Below are 17,654 nucleotides of genomic sequence, written 5' to 3'. Positions count from 1 at the left end.
CCCAGCTGGTGCGGCGAGCCTGGAAGGGCGCACGCCACGCCCGCTTTCAACTGGTCCACTATTACGTGCTCCATAGAGCATATCTGACCCCGGTGAAAATCAGGCGATATTTTGCTACGAATTCGGCGGACTGCCCCAGGTGCCCGGCCCAGGAGGCGGACCTTCTCCACATGCTGTGGGCCTGCCCGGGATTGTCATCCTACTGGGTAGAAGTGGGGAAGACCCTGGAGGAGGTGACGGGGAGGTCCTTATCGTTTGACGCGGCGGTGGGACTCCTGCACTGGTTCCCTCATACCCCCAAGAATAAAATATCCAGCAAATTCATCGACTTAGGGCTACTCCTTGCTAAACGAGAGGTGACCAGGAATTGGAAGGCACGAGTTGGTCCGACAGGAAGCCGATGGCACAGCGAACTCTTGAAGTGGGCGGCGGGGGAGAGCACGCTGAGATACCAGCTAGCTTGGAGGCAGCGTAATGAGAAGGCGCAGGAGGCAGCGTTGGAGTGGGAGACGTTAGTACAGGCCCTTAGGGATTATTGCGCCCCCAGCGACTCTGAAGGGGAGGAAGCGGCTCGCCCCATGTCCCGATAAACGATTACACTTTCAGACCTGTTGCTTTCCCCATGGGTCCCTTAGCAGATCCTGTTGCGGTTGTTACCGGGCGCTGATGGCGGGGTTGGGTAGGGTTTTCTTTGGTTTGTAGCGTTTTGAGGGTGGGGTTTTTCTTTCTGGGTTTATAGGCTTGTTTGGAAAAGCAGATGACGGACAGTGGATCATCCGGACCAGCTTCGACATCCTTCTGAGCCCCCATTGAATTTCGCCGCCCGACCCCAGGGTTGTGGGCCGACTGGCTGTGTAAGAAACTTACGGCGGGGGGACGGAGGGTTGTATCTCATTGATTTTGCTTGTGCTATAATGCTGGTCGATTATGTAACGATTTACTGATTCCTGCAATAAAAATATATTTAAAAAAAAAAAAAATGGTGGCAAGGCGCATTTTTACCCCTCCCCCTTCAGGTGTGACTGGTATGTTCATATGTTCATGACATATGGTGTATTAAAGGTGCATTAGGGCCCCAGAAGTCACTCTGGTGTCACCACCCTTAGCTTGTGGCGCTCTCACAGACCAGCCAATACTCTCTTTTTTCCTCTTCTGAAAACATATTGGGGGCGGAGAGAGAGAGAGGGCTTAAAGTTTCTACAGTCCCTCAGCTGTGCTCCCCCCTAAGGGGTGCATACACCCGCTCATGATTCACCCCCCCACCCCCCCCACCCCAAATACTGCGAACCCGTAAAACCATGGTAAGGTGTTTTCCTGCCCACCGCCCAATTTCCTTTAGAATGAATACACAGACATGCAGCTTGTTCCTGCCACTCACCAGCTTTGAAAACAATACCTGCAAATCCAACAAGCATTTGCAAGGCAATTGGTCTCGCCTTTTGGACCTTATATGTATTTAGCTATGCAGCACATTAGCCTGGGTGCTCAAACATCTACTGTTCTTGAACATGGAGGGAAAGTAAGCACCAAACTGCGTGACACGCCAGGTATAAGAACACATGGAGAGAAATATTGCCTTTCACCGGGCAATGGTATAGTCCAAAGCTCGGTTTTTAATGTAAAAGCAGGGCCTTCAGAGGTCAAATCACTGAAAAAAATAAAATATTTGAAAAAAATATTATTGTCTACGGGTGCTCCTGGAAGACAATTTCTATGGAGTGGAATCTAGAGAATGCTAAAATCCCTACATCCACCTCACCCGCCTGGCTTGAGACCTGGCATATGTCCTCCTCAGTCCCGGAACTGTCAAACCCATCCTACCCTCTTTTGATCTCCCCCGACATACAGGCTATTAGCCCGCCTGTCCTCACTCATTTCCCTGCCCCTCTCTCCAAGCTCATTCAAAATTAGCAATGACCAACCCCCCCGTCCGAATCTTAATTGTTCCACCTTAGACCTCTAGGGCTCCCCTCGTGGACTCACCCCTCTACCTTATCCCCCTAAACATCCATTAACCCTTACGCTACCTTTAGACCTAGTGGCGCGACTCAATCTAGCTCATCAGTTGCACCTTCTTACTGCCGAACTTCAGGTCCTGAAGGTCTGGACAGTCGTGCATCTGCCCTCGATTAACTCCCTCCTACATTTGCCCTTAAGCCCCCTAGCGTGGTATCCAGTCCTCTCCAATAACCTCTCCTCTGCACATTTAACACCTTATCCCTTCCTAACACAGACTCCTGGCCTAGAAGGACGAAGTCTGATCTTGCATATAAAGACATCAAGGGCCTCCTCTCCTTTTACTCCCTTAATCTGGCCACCGACAAGACTCCTCCCGGTCGAATTCAAGCCATTTACCCTAATCCGAACAGAGAACCCCTGCTCAACCTCAGAGATGTCAATAACGGCAACCTGAAAAGAGTAAACTTCACGCAGTCGCCTCTCCCCCACTCACAGGGACGACTCAAATGCACACTTCTCAACTGCAGATCAGCCAGAAAACACGCCTCGGATATTTTTGACCTTATTCAATACCAGGAGATAGACATCATCATCCTTACCAAAACTTGGTTGAATTCCGCCTCCTCTCTTATCATAGACCTCCTAGTTCCTTCTTCCCATGACATAATTAGTCTCAACAGAGCATTAAAGCAGGGCGGTGGCCTTGATAGAGCACGCAGGTCACCCGGGTCATAAGTTTACCAATTTTCCCCACGCACTGGGCCCTGACGTGAGTGACCAAGACTGAGTTTTGTGTGAACCGGGTGATTTCTTGCACGCCACTATGAGTAATTCGGGGGGTGACTCTTACACCACTTACTATTCATGTACCTGACTTACCACAGGCACATTACTCCTGACAGATCAGGAGCTAGCAGTGGACAGGTGACAGGTTTCCTAGGAAAGAATATACTTTACAAACCCAAAATACATTTGTCCACTTTATGTACTGTAAAATGACCACAGACACCTGATGAGTTTTCAAGGTTTTATCAAAAGATTTTAGAATGGATATGTTAGAATAACAAGCCAAATACACAGTAACACATCTATCAGTAAAACCAAAGCCACAATATAACTATGGATTAGGGCAAGTACCATTAGAATATTTGGGAACACTATAGGATATGAGCATTTAGTGAACACGCTATTCAGTACAAGTTTAAACTAGGGCAGGGGACATGAACGGGACCTAGAATATATATATATTTAAAACTAGGCTACTTATGCTATTCTTACTAAGTTCACTGCAACCATGCTAAAGGAAAGGGGAAAATTGGAACACACTAAAAATATGACAGTTTTGATAATCTCCTACAGGTGGGGAGAGAAGTGGAATAATTCTAATAAACAATTGCATATAATTGCATTTCAAGGTGATAGAGCAATATCACAGGCAAGAGCACATTTTAAAGAAAAAGAGAAAGTGATAGAAAGACGCAAGCCCACAGAGGAATATTTACCTAATTTAGGAATGAGGACTAACCCTGGCCACGGGTCAGTTTGGAAGGACGGGGACAAGGACCCTCAGGACAGGAATACCAGAATACGAGCAGGTACAGCTCACGGACAGTCAGGACAGGATACCCCTCAGGTTTTGGGTCAGGACTGGGCTCACCAAGGTACGACCAACCCCCACAGCTTTGGATGCAACGCCTGCGTTACCCCTCTCTGCAAGTAATCCGCCAGTAACCCCGATTGGGTTTTCGAATTTCCCCAGCAAAGTGCTTCGCCAGCACTTAAGACTATTTCCACCCCTAGGAGTTTGTGGAAAGTATGGACAGAGTGCTCCGCAGCACTCTAGATTGAGCACCTATAGAGTTCGTAGGGTCAGTGACAGGTCTGCTACTCGGACAAGTCGGACAATTTTCCTAAGCTACACCAGAACAATTATACGGTTTGGGGACCCTTAGACCACCCACCAATGTTGCAAGTGACAGTTTCTCACATTATGATTGGTCAGGAGAGGTGACTTGGTCATTGTCGCCTCCTAGAATTCAGTGTTCCCATCATTACTAGTAATTTTTCACTACCCGCCCCTTAGGTTCACGTTCTCATGCATAGGAATACAGCAAGACAATACAGTTCATAGCATCTAGCAACAGTGTTGCTTCGCTCAAGGTAAGATTCAGTCTCCTGGAGAGGTTTCCCAGGCGCATTGGGCTTCAGGAGCCAGCTGGCTTGTTTTAGCTTCTGCGCAGTGAGGTTTCTCCCAGGTCACATGACAGGTCTCAGAGGAGCTTCATCATGGCGTAGCTCATGTGTCCCCGACCCCCAGAAACGCGATACATGAAAAGTAAGCGAGAACAAATTAGAATCATACAAAAAAATGATCACACTGTATACCGTGATAGATTTAAACACACCCCTTATTTTATAACATCAATAGTATTAAAGTTTAGTGCAAAAAGACAGATAGGCGAAAGCAGCGGTAGCAAGCAGAGAGCATGGTGAGAGACAAGCGGCCATTTTAGCATCAATGCGCATGAGCAATACAATCCCTCCAAAATGCGAGTGCGTCACATCACATGGGTATGACCGACGCATGCGCAGACTGGATTTCTGCAAAGCAGCCATTTCCTTAGTGCAAGCATTGTGAGGATGAAAAGACACACAGGCAAGCCTCTCGGGAACGCCCGCGTGTTGGGGAAAATGCTAAATATAAGACGGACAGTTGAATTAATATGATTATACGTTAGGCGAGGTTCATGAGTGTGAGCAAGTCGCTTTACATGCGAATCCTTGCTCCATCAATCCCCTCTTTGATGATATTTACTATCATCACTACAAAGGAAACAGATGCCAACTTTCATTCTTCCATATCATGCATTTCAATCTCGACAAATTTATTATTTAGTTTTCTCTCGGCTTCTCTATGAGAGTGGTGATTCTTTACCTTTTTGTATATTTGATTCCTTAGTTCTTCTAATTCTAACTCATCAATGTTTCTTTTCACCCCTCTCTTATTTACTGTGTACTTCTTTTTACATTTTTGGCATTTACAGCAGATGAATATGATCAGAACAATCACACCTATTCCGATTATTGGCATCAGTATTTTCCACAGAAGATTTCTACCTAAGTTAGAAAACCAACTACCTATTGAGGAGAGACCTCCAGTCAGTCTCGTCCAGGCACTGTCAACCTCCAATGGTTTGAGCTCTTTTTCCAAATTAGTTATATTTCTTACATATCTTTTAAGTTCGATACTTTTATCAGGTATGTAGGTGCAACAATGTTGCGCCTTCAGCATTCTACAGACTCTGCCCTCTTTTGCCAATAAGGTGTCAAGAGCAAGGCGATTCTGCAAAACCATTGATCTGATCGCAACCATTTCAGTATTGACCAGCAGGAATCCAGCAGCAGTGTCAGTAGATAACCGATCCACTACTGTAGACAGTTTGCAAATTCTGTGTGTGTTCAGAACTACCCTCATTCCAGGTATCAGTGCACTAAAAATATCACCTAAGATTTCTCCTACACTCTCACGTTTACTACGCACTAAGCCATTAGTATCTTCATCATTGCTTCCAGCAGCATTATTCACATGGTATATTTTCGGGAAAACAATGCCAAAGTAGCAGCTTCCATACCAGTGATCCGGCAATTTAAAATAAGCCTTGTTCCCACATATGTAATATATTCCGGGAAACACAGGTTCTGACCCATTTTTGAAACCCCAACCTCCAATTACCTTATAATTATGTTCACACTCGCTGGAACCAATGAATACATTGTTATAATATTCTGTCCTTTCTCTATGGAGACAAAGTTTTCCTTTCCGTTCAAAATCCAGCAACAAAGCAGGATTAGCTTCGCCTTGTGAGGTGTTGTCCATGTGCTCGGCCCACCTAGGGACTCTATCCTTTTCATCATTTGCCTTTTTCTGAAACTTTTCCCTCCTTCTGTCTGCCATTTTTATAAACATCTTTTCCTGCTCTTGTAAGGAACAGGTCAGATTTCCTTGTCTTGCTTCATTTAAGTCTATGTCACCTATAGCCAGGAAATATTCTCCCATATAACGGGTTACCTCGCTCCTAATATGTACAAGGTTCAGGTGTCCCCTAATAGGAAGTTCAGAAAAGATTACGTCAGCATTTGAATAGTAGTACTGTAAAGTGCTTCTATAAAACAAGCTAGCTAATATGCTGCAGGAAATTCCGTAAGTTAGGGGTAAGTGGTGATATGTCACACCTTCAGCTACAGACGTGGGTAGCTTCATGCAGACATAACAATCCTCTATTTCCATAGCTTCTACGTAATGCACTAAAAGGTTAGCAAAAACATTTAAATGTGTCCGGTTTTTCATCTTGTGAAAGTGCAGTCCACCCTCATCTGATGCTTCTAAATTTGGTCGCGTGTGTTTCAAACTAACTGAATTGTCACGTCGTTCTAAGCTTCGTGGTGTTTCTGCAGTCTGTACAACGTCGGTGTCTAATATTTCAGGTTCAGTAGGGGACAAGTTAGGATCTTTACTTATCATAAAAGGTATAAAGACTGTTAATCCTATCCATATCACTATTAGCATAGCTACACTACATAAGCATATTTTACAGCAAGTTTTACAACACCCAAATCTGGACCTTCCAGCTACGTTTGAATCAGACATTTTAGCTTACAGGTGGCTTTTGCAACCCCTCTTCGTTTCTTTACACCAAGGCTTCGCTCTGTTTTGTCTCAAGGAGGATCTTCGTCCGAACTCCGATCAGTGATGGACTCTTCGTCACTTTTTCCACTGCGATTAGGCTCATCAATTTCTTCCAGCACCAGGTATGTCCATTCGGGGCTCCGATACAGTCTATTTTGTTTCTTCACTCTGTCGCTCTTTCTCAGAGCCTTGCCTCGGGCTGTTTTTCTTTCACTTTCAGCCCTCTTACGGTCTTTCAGTTTCTCCTCAACTGTTTTGATTCAGAGTCTTAGCCTTTTGACGTACCTGGGTGTACTTTTGCTTCTGTGACTTTCAGTGGTCGAGGACACTTGGCCTTCTTCGTGCACTCTCTTTGTTTTTTCTTTGTGCTGGACAGAGTCTATTTCCCTTCCTGTCTGACTAGTTCCAGGTCTTTCATCTATTTCTTCTGCCTGGTCCTCAAACTTGCCCTGTTCAGGTTCGCTTTGTAGGCTTTCTTTGCTTTCAGGTGAACTGGATTCTGATTCCTGAACACGTTCATCTATTTCTATCTGCTCTGGTTCATGCACTTTGTTCTCTTCACTTTCTTCCGCATGAACTTCAGCTTTGACCACTATCTGTCCCTTTCCAGACTCCGGAGTTTCAGGTGGAGTGTCGACGTCTTGATCTGTCCCTACTTGGCCTATTTCCTGATCAGGTGTGATGTGAGTCTCGTTGACCTGACCTTCGTCCTCTAGTTCTGTCTCACCTGGACTATCCCACTCACTGTCTAGGTAGGAATATTTCCTGGTTCGTATGGGATCATGAACCTGGTCGTCGGCAGGGTACCAATCAACGTCTCGACTTGTGCTCGGCAGTTCGATGTCAGCAAGATCCGGACTCTCTTCGGGAGTCTCCTCAGCGGTGCTGCCTTCAGCTTCAGTCGCGTTTTCTCCGGTTACCCACTTTGTGTGGCTGGCATGGATCCACTTCGGTACACCAGCACACTTCACAACAGTAGTGGTGACAAGGATCACTTGTCTTGGCTTTCCCCACTTTGGTCCAAGGCAACTCTTCCGGGTGTGTTTCTTTAACACCACCCAATCACCTGGTCGTAGTTTATGTGCTGGAGTCTTGGGCCAGTCGTCAGCTGTCTCTCCAATCTGGTGGGAGATAGAACGCACTTAGTCACCCAGTTGCTTGCAGTATTCTAGCACCAAATCATCAGTAATGCTTAGCAGTTTGTGTCCAGGTACCCATGCTTGTCGCATCACTCTCCCCATTAGTACCTCATGGGGGCTCAGGCATGTTTTTCGATTTGGAATACTTCTCAGACTCATCAGCACAAGGGGCAAAGCTTCTGTCCAGTTCATTATGGTGGAATCACACATCTTCGCCAATCTGGACTTGATCGTGCCATTTATCTGTTCAACCACCCCAGACGCCTCGGGATGGTAGGCACAGTGCAGTCTTTGCTTCATTTTAAAGGCCTTACAGAGCTCTTCTAGGACATTGTTGGCAAAATGCCCACCTTGGTCTGTTTCAATCGTCTCAGGAATGCCGAACCTAGGTATCAACTCCCTGAGCAATAATTTGGCTACAGTCAAGGCATCATTTTTCTTTGCTGGGTAAGCCTCCACCCACCGGGAAAACAGGCACACTATAACCAGGACGTACCTATATCCCTTGCATTTGGGCATTGTTATAAAGTCTGCCTGCATCCTAACAAAGGGACCTACTGCCTTTCCGATGGTACTTTGCTCCACTACCGTCTTCTTTCCTGCATTGAATTGTTGACACACTAGGCACCTCTGGCAAAACCTTTCCGCCTGGTTCCTGAACTTTGAATTGTAGAACACCTTGTCAAACACATGACACATGGCGTCCCTGCCCATATGTGTTGGTTCATGTATCATCCTGACCATGGGATCTATTAGACTGTCGGGCAGCACGGGCACTCCGTTTTTGTCTACCACCACACCGTCATTCCTCACTCTGCATTCATTCTCACTCCATCTACCTTTTTCTTCCCTGCCTGTTGACTGTTGTAAGTCTTTTAATTCATCCCACGTTGACACATTATCAAACAACATCAGTTGGCAGCTGTGTCCACCCCATAACCCAATTTGGAGGGACATTTGGTGTCGGGCACAAAACTGTGCGATTTGGTCAGCGTATCTGTTCCCGGCTGTCACATCATCATTTCCTGATCTGTGAGCCGCACACTTGACCACAGCCAATTCTTTGGGCAATTGAATAGCTTCCAATAATTCTTGTACCACCTTTCCGTTTCTGATAGGGGTACCTGAGGAAGTCATGAATTCTCTTTGTAACCACAGTTGGCCGAAGTCATGAACAACCCCGTAACAGTACTGACTGTCGGTATAAACAGTTATTCTTTTGTTTTTACCCCTCCTACAGGCTCTTGTCAAGGCGATGAGCTCGGCTACCTGTGCAGATTTCACTTCGCATAGGTAAGAGGCTTCTATGGTGTTGGTCAATGTGACTACAGCATAGGCAGCACACAGACCTCCACTCTCATGTCTTAAACATGAGCCGTCCACAAACATTGTAAAATCCCCATCAAGCAAGGCTACTTCTCGGATGTCAGGACGGGGCTTAGTGCTGAATTCTGTTAGATCAATGCAGTTATGTTCCATTTCATCCTCGTCGTCTACATCTAGAGGAACAGGTAACAGAGTTGCTGGGTTTAGGATATTGCACCGAGAAATTGTTACATTCTCAGCACCAATCAAAATTCTCTCATACTTAGTCAGCCGACTAGGTGTGAGATACTGGGTCTTGGGTCTTGGTTCTTGTCAGTAGAATTACAACAGAATGTGGAACATATACAGTGACAGGATGTCCCATGACAATATTCTCACTCTGTTCCAGACTGACACAAGTAGCAGCTACTGCTTTCAGGCATCCGGGCAAACCAGCAGCCACCGGATCTAGAGTGGCTGAGAAATAGGCTACGGGACGTCTGACCAGCCCATGCTCCTGGGTCAGGACTGAGGGCGCACAATTTTCTCTGGTGTCACAGAATAGTTCAAAACGCTTGGAATAGTCGGGCATACCTAATGCAGGAGCGGTACATAGACAATTTCGCAATGTTACCCATGCGGACATGCTTTCACTGTCCCAGCTGACTGGGTCTTCTACTCCTTTCTTGGTCATTTTTATCAAAGGTTTGGCTAGATTTGCGAATCCCACAATCCACTGCCTGCAGTACCCCACCACTCCTAGAAACATCCTCACCTCTTTCTGAGTTCGGGGTAGGTCCATTGCTTTAATTATCTTGATCCTTTCTGTGGTGACTTTTCGGATCCCTTTCTCTATCTGGTGCCCCAGATATTTTACTGAGTTTTTACAGAACTGCAATTTGTCAGGGGATACTTTATGTCCTCCCTTTCCTAGGTGATTCAGCAAGGCGATGGTGTCGGTGACACAGTCATTTTGAGTTTTAGATGCCACTAAAAGGTCATCTATGTACTGTACCAAAACGGACTCTCCGGGCAGTATCAGGGACTCAAGACATTTCTTTAGGATCTGGTTGAAAATCGAAGGACTTTCAGTGTACCCCTGAGGGACACGATTCCAGACATAGATATGGCTGTCAAATTCAAAACTAAAAAGGAACTTGCTTTCTGGATGCAATGGGATGGAAAAGAATGCATGGCACAGATCAATGACAGTGAACCATTCCGCATTCCAAGGAATCTGATACAAGATTACTGCAGGGTTGGGCACGATGGGACAGCAAGGTACAACAATTTGGTTTACCTTGCTCAGGTCCTGCACTACTCGGTATTTTCCACTAGGCTTTTTAATCCCAATGATAGGCGAATTGCAGGGACTGCTCATTACTTCCTCTATGATTTCTGCTTCGAGCAATCGGGTAATTTCAATTGCGACTCCTGCCTTTACTTCTGCACTCATTTTGTACTGTCTTGTTTTGGGATATACTGCATTTGTTTTTATTGCTATTTTAACTGGGTCCACGTTTGCCATCAAGCCTACATCTTTTCCCGTGAAATCCCACACTTCTGGTACCACCCTTAACTGAAGCTCTTCAGGCAAGTCTTCAATCGACAATGTTTTAATGTCAGCGTCAGGTCTTACTAACATCAGTTTGTACAAACCATCTTCATCGGGGGTCTGAATTTCGACGCCTTTTGGTGAGCAAAAGATGGTGCAGTTCATTTTGCACAATAAATCGCGTCCTAACAGGTTCACAGGACTGGAATCACAGACCACAAATCTGTGCATCTCTTTAAAGTTTCCTATGGAGATTTCCATAGGCTCAGTTACTGGAGTACTTATTATTTGATTGGAGACACCCACTACTTGGATTGCTTCTCCCGAGAGGGGTAGGTTAGGAACATCCACTGTTCTCACAGTGGACCGGGTAGCACCAGTGTCCAACAGAAAGGTGACGTCTTTTCCTTCAACCTTTCCTTCAATGTATGGTCCAGTCTGGTCTACCGGTAAGGAGGCGCCAAGTACGCACTCCTTGTCCTCCCCTCTCAGGCCCCGTCAATCTTGTTCATCACAGAGGAAAGAATCATTTAACAGGTACTGTGGAATCGCTGCATTGCTTCCATTCTCTCCTTCACATATCTCCGCCCTTTCATTTTGCTGGCCCTGGTTCTTATAATTCTGTCTAGGAGCGCGAGGTACTGGAGGTAGCTTTACCTGTTGCTGGTTCTTTCTTGTCCCCTCTTTCTGCACCTGTGGATTTAAACCATTTATAGGGGCATTACCGGCCTGCAGGTGTGGACACTCGTTTCTCCAATGCCCTATCTGGCCGCACCCGTGGCAGGGGAATTTCTTCATAGCCTCTTCTCGACTCATTTTTGCCCGGGGCTTCCCTCCTCCCCCAGCAGTGGCATTCTGAGCATTATTATTGGAATTCAATTTACTTAACTGTTTTTCTTGCTGTTCAGCCAATTTCACCTGGGCCCACATAACCTTTTCCTTGAGGGCCTTCTTTTTATTCTCGATTTCATCTTCGCAGTATTTTGCGTATTTCAGGACATCATCTATGGGCTTTCCCTGCCAACTTATTTTATTATCTCGAATCCATTGTGATATTTCAGGTCTTAATCCTAGTACGAATCTGTAACTGAAATGGGTCATGTCTTTCATGTCCACATTATCGATACCACTGTAAGTCTTGAATACTTGCAGTAACCTTTCATAAAAGGAATGGACAGTTTCATCACGTTCTTGGGTGGTTCTATATATTCTGGTCCAATCTGTTTCCTTTGCGGGCACCTTTTTCTTGAGGTACTGTATGACTTGATCATACTTTCTCATTACTTCAGGTGAGGGAGCTCTGGTTTTCTCGTCTCTTGCATATTCTTCACTGGGCCAATCAATCTCTATTTTGCACTCGGTCCACAAATCTACAGGCACCACAATGTCGAAAAACCCATCCAGGTCTTTCAGAAGACATTTCTGAACTTTTATGAAGCGTTCGACCTGTCTGTACCAATCAACTGGCTTTTCCCGTAATTTCGGGAAGTCATTTGTAAATGACACAATATCCTGTCGGGACCAAGGGACATGGACATATTTTCCCCCTGGGACCTCTCTCGTGGGACACAATTTTTCTGTCGGGGTTACTTCTTTCAGCACGTATTCTGAAGCTTGAGATTTAGCCCTGCTGTCCTCCTTTTTCTTTGCCCACCGGGTTCTCCATTTCCCTACATCTCCCCATTTCTGCAAAAGTTTCAATAATTCCTTTATCTGGATCTGTTTTCCTACCACATTCAAGCTCTCTAAGTCTTTGTCCGAAAAATCTACTCTGTAGGGTTTCTGAAGGATTTTGGAGCGACTGATATCGATTCCCATTTCTGTGGCAGTGTCCATTAATCTTTCATGGAGCAATCTAGCATTCCGGGTAAGGTTTTTACTGATGAACAGTAACTCTTCTTCACTGTAGGAGTTTAAGCGGTCTAATCCTACATTTCCAGCCATCATCTCTTCTATTTCTATCCTTAGTTTATAGATCTCTAACGGTCTGGATTGGGGAGTGGTCTCTTTCTCCAGCTCTTTGGTCCATCTGTCTAATTCTTCTGGTGATACTACTGTGGCACTCCTAACCCCAGATGTACCTTCAATCAAAACCTCTTTTGGCCTACTCTGACTTCTTGTCCCCGACATGCTGGTCCTAGGTTCTCTAATGGGCAAATCCATCAGAACCACTGATTCACATTCACTCTCTTGATCGTCATCTATGAATACTTCCTTTCTCGGGGGTGGGATGCTAGGAGTAGGTATTATTGGGGAGATAACAGGAGGACGAGGACTAGCCAGGTTATCCCTATAAAGAGGAATAGCGGGCCCAATGGTTACTGGGATAGTCAGGGAATCTGGATGGGGATGTATCTGGGCTATGGTCCGGACTAAATCATCTCGCTGCCTAGCCAGGGCTTCCTTTTCTTGTTCCTTTAAACCCTTTCCTGCGGAATTGTCATGCAATACTTGGGGTACTAAGGGAGGGTAAATACTTGGGGCAGTCGGAGTGACCAATCGAGGTGGGCCTTCTCCAAACGGCTGATAATTTGGGACCGTGGATTAAGGTCTGCAAAACCCATCCCCTTCACTGGTTTTGCTATCCGTACCCGTTCCATCTGTCTCGCTATCCCTCCGACATCTGGGATATTTGGCAAACGGGTTTGGTGAACTTAAAGGCTCAGACTCGGCTACATAGGGATGTGGGTTTTTCATTAATAAATCTTCTAGGTGCTCATCTTCTGAGTCCCCTACGGGCATTGAGTGATGGGTTTTTTCTTTACTTTTTCCTTTCCCTTGTTCTAATACCCCCATCATTGGAAACCACCCTTCCACCATCATGCTTTGTCTCCAATGTTTCATTTTCTGTTCTTTGGTTTCTCTATGGACCCTTGGATACCATTTACTCACTCCTTTGTCCATCCGGGGTCTATCTCTCTCCAAAGCCTCAATTTCCCACTCTTCTAAGGCTTCATACTGTGTTAATCTGGGTCTGGGATGTAATTCATTCATGCGGGTCCTCAAGTTAAACAGGATCCTAACATTAAACGTACCATCAATAGGAAATGCGAGGACTCCGTCATCTGCAGTATACTTGGCCCAATTCTCTAGCCATACACAGGTATGATACCCCTTTTCAAATATCATGAAGGAAGCGGGAGTATTCGGTGGAGGAATGATCACACCCTCCCTCGTTCTAATGGGCTTATCTGTTTTGAAGAAATTCTTTACCCTTTCGGCAAATGACATTTTTCTCTTTATTCCATACATCATGTGCGGTCTACCTCGTATAATCTGTTCCTTATAGAAGCCTGAGTTTTGTGGATTAGGTAAGAACTCAGGATACCACATATGCCTTTCCAGGCTCGCTTCTAACTCGGCCTGATTAATTTTGTTTACCTTTGTACTTCCAATGCTAGCGCGACTCTTATTTTGTAGAAACCAATCAACTCTGCGAATACAAAAATCCTAGTCCAATGGGTGCGCTGCCTTTCGCGAGACCAAGTCTCACGCTCCGGCACTCACCCCTCCCTTACAAATTCGGCTTCACTACACACCCGCTGTCCTGACCAATACCAGCGCGGCACGGAGTGACGTCAGAGCAGCCTTTCGACCGACTCCCTCCTTCACAAGGTAACGGAAACTTTTAACTTTTCCTAAAGTGCGAGTGCAAAATTTAGTTACTAACACACAACGTCTGCCACTGTGTCTGAGTGTTCTAAATAGATAGAAAAATGTTCTCTCATTACAAGTAAACCACTTCTGTCTACTTTTCATTCACTCCGGATAGACTTCTTTGCCTAACTTCTCACACTAGTAATATAGAACCCGTTATTCTTCTGACTCATCCACTTCTTTCCGGGATATATACTGAGCCAGGATTTCACCAGCGGACTATTTTACTTACCAGTCAAGCCTCAGAGACCCTATTACTCCTCCCACATGTGACCCTTTCTAGGTGATATCACAAGGGAAGTTTTATAACGGACTCGTAGCTATCATATATTCAGATGCAAGAAGATCCTAATTAGTGCTTCCAGGTATTCTTAACCCTGCACTAATGACTCTAAACAAGTGACCTTTTCAGCTAACCGGATTCTACTCACCGTTAGCTATATACTTCTCCGGGGATTCGGACTACACTGAACGCTTACAAACAGTTTCTGGGTTAATACGACATGTAACATTTATAGCAGCAATGCAAAAATCATATACATTTATATATAAATCCTTAAAACATTTCAAAATATTTGAACCAATACAGTAGAAAATCAGCAGCACATTTTATTTTCACGGTTTGTTTATCAGCTATCCTGTCTACCTATCTTAACTAGTCCTAACCATACTACTGCTACCAGAAAATTACTGATAGAGCGCGCAGGTCACCCGGGTCACAAGTTTACCAATTTTCCCCACGCACTGGGCCCTGACGTGAGTGACCAAGACCGAGTTTTGTGTGAACCGGGTGATTTCTTGCACGCCACTATGAGTAATTCGGGGGGTGACTCTTACACCACTTACTATTCATGTACCTGACTTACCACAGGCACATTACTCCTGACAGATCAGGAGCTAGCAGTGGACAGGTGACAGGTTTCCTAGGAAAGAATATACTTTACAAACCCAAAATACATTTGTCCACTTTATGTACTGTAAAATGACCACAGACACCTGATGAGTTTTCAAGGTTTTATCAAAAGATTTTAGAATGGATATGTCAGAATAACAAGCCAAATACACAGTAACACATCTATCAGTAAAATCAAAGCCACAATATAACTATGGATTAGGGCAAGTACCATTAGAATATTTGGGAACACTATAGGATATGAGCATTTGGTGAACACGCTATTCAGTACAAGTTTAAACTAGGGCAGGGGACATGAACGGGACCTAGAATAAATATATATTTAAAACTAGGCTACTTATGCTATTCTTACTAAGTTCACTGCAACCATGCTAAAGGAAAGGGGAAAATTGGAACACACTAAAAATATGACAGTTTTGATAATCTCCTATAGGTGGGGTGGAATAATTCTAATAAACAATTGCATATAATTTGCATTTCAAGGTGATAGAGCAATATCACAGGCAAGAGCACCTTTTAAAGAAAAAGAGAAAGTGATAGAAAGACGCAAACCCACAGAGGAATATTTACCTAATTTAGGAATGAGGACTAACCCTGGCCACGGGTCAGTTTGGAAGGACGGGGACAAGGACCCTCAGGACAGGAATACCAGAATACGAGCAGGTACAGCTCACGGACAGTCCGGACAGGATACCCCTCAGGTTTTGGGTCAGGACTGGGCTCACCAAGGTACGACCAACCCCCACAGCTTCGGATGCAACACCTGCGTTACCCCTCTCTGCAAGTAATCCGCCAGTAACCCCGATTGGGTTTTCGAATTTCCCCAGCAAAGTGCTTCGCCAGCACTTAAGACTATTTCCACCCCTAGGAGTTTGTGGAAAGTATGGACAGAGTGCTCCGCAGCACTCTAGATTGAGCACCTATAGAGTTCGTAGGGTCAGTGACAGGTCTGCTACTCGGACAAGTCGGACAATTTTCCTAAGCTACACCAGGACAATTATACAGTTTGGGGACCCTTAGACCACCCACCAATGTTGCAAGTGACAGTTTCTCACATTATGATTGGTCAGGAGAGGTGACTTGGTCATTGTCGCCTCCTAGAATTCAGTGTTCCCATCATTACTAGTAATTTTTCCCTACCCGCCCCTTAGGTTCACGTTCTCATGCATAGGAATACAGCAAGACAATACAGTTCATAGCATCTAGCAACAGTGTTGCTTCGCTCAAGGTAAGATTCAGTCTCCTGGAGAGGTTTCCCAGGCGCATTGGGCTTCAGGAGCCAGCTGGCTTGTTTTAGCTTCTGCGCAGTGAGGTTTCTCCCAGGTCACATGACAGGTCTCAGAGGAGCTTCATCATGGCGTAGCTCATGTGTCCCCGACCCCCAGAAACGCGATACATGAAAAGTAAGCGAGAACAAATTAGAATCATACAAAAAAATGATCACACTGTATACCGTGATAGATTTAAACACACCCCTTATTTTATAACATCAATAGTATTAAAGTTTAGTGCGAAAAGACAGATAGGCGAAAGCAGCGGTAGCAAGCAGAGAGCATGGTGAGAGACAAGCGGCCATTTTAGCATCAATGCGCATGAGCAATACAATCCCTCCAAAATGCGAGTGCGTCACATCACATGGGCATGCGCAGACTGGATTTCTGCAAAGCAGCCATTTCCTTAGTGCAAGCATTGTGAGGATGAAAAGACACACAGGCAAGCCTCTCGGGAACGCCCGCGTGTTGGGGAAAATGCTAAATATAAGACGGACAGTTGGATTAATATGATTATACATTAGGCGAGGTTCATGAGTGTGAGCAAGTCGCTTTACGTGCGAATCCTTGCTCCATCAGCCTAGCTTGTATTCATCAGAGCACTCTCTTGGTCTCTCACTCTGAGACTTCTGCACCCTCCTCCAGTGAATACCTCTGTCTCAACATTTTAAGTAATCACATCCCGATATGCAAATTACACACTTTCTATCACCCCCGGGGGCCAATTTCTCCTTCATCAACCAATTTCTCGAAATCATCACCGGTAATGTTGATTCCGCAGTTCCCCAAATTTTCCTCGGTGATTTCAACCTTCATTGGGGTAACCCCAATGACCAAGCTCCTACATGCCTTAAATCCTTCTTAGATGATCACGAGCCGACTCAATACTGCGACAGGCCATCACATAACAAAGGAGAAATCCTGGATCTCATCATCTCCAAAGGAAGCACCATATCGCTGGATAACATCTCCCCTTGCGACTTGTCTGCCCATCACATCATCCTCTTTTACATTAACAGGGAGGTGTCCGCGAGGAAGCCTCAATTGAAGAAGCTAAAGGTTTGGAAACCGGACTTTAGACATATCAATACAGCTGAGCTAGCAACCCAATGTAAACTTGCCCTTTCCGCCCAAGTTGTCAAGCCTGAGGTTCACTTACTCACAGACT

This window comes from Lissotriton vulgaris, unplaced genomic scaffold, assembly GCF_964263255.1.
Source record: "Lissotriton vulgaris unplaced genomic scaffold, aLisVul1.2 SCAFFOLD_815, whole genome shotgun sequence".
Classification (NCBI taxonomy): Eukaryota; Metazoa; Chordata; class Amphibia; order Caudata; family Salamandridae; genus Lissotriton; species Lissotriton vulgaris.
The sequence above is the reverse complement of the archived record's forward strand: the minus strand, read 5'-3'. Positions refer to the sequence as shown.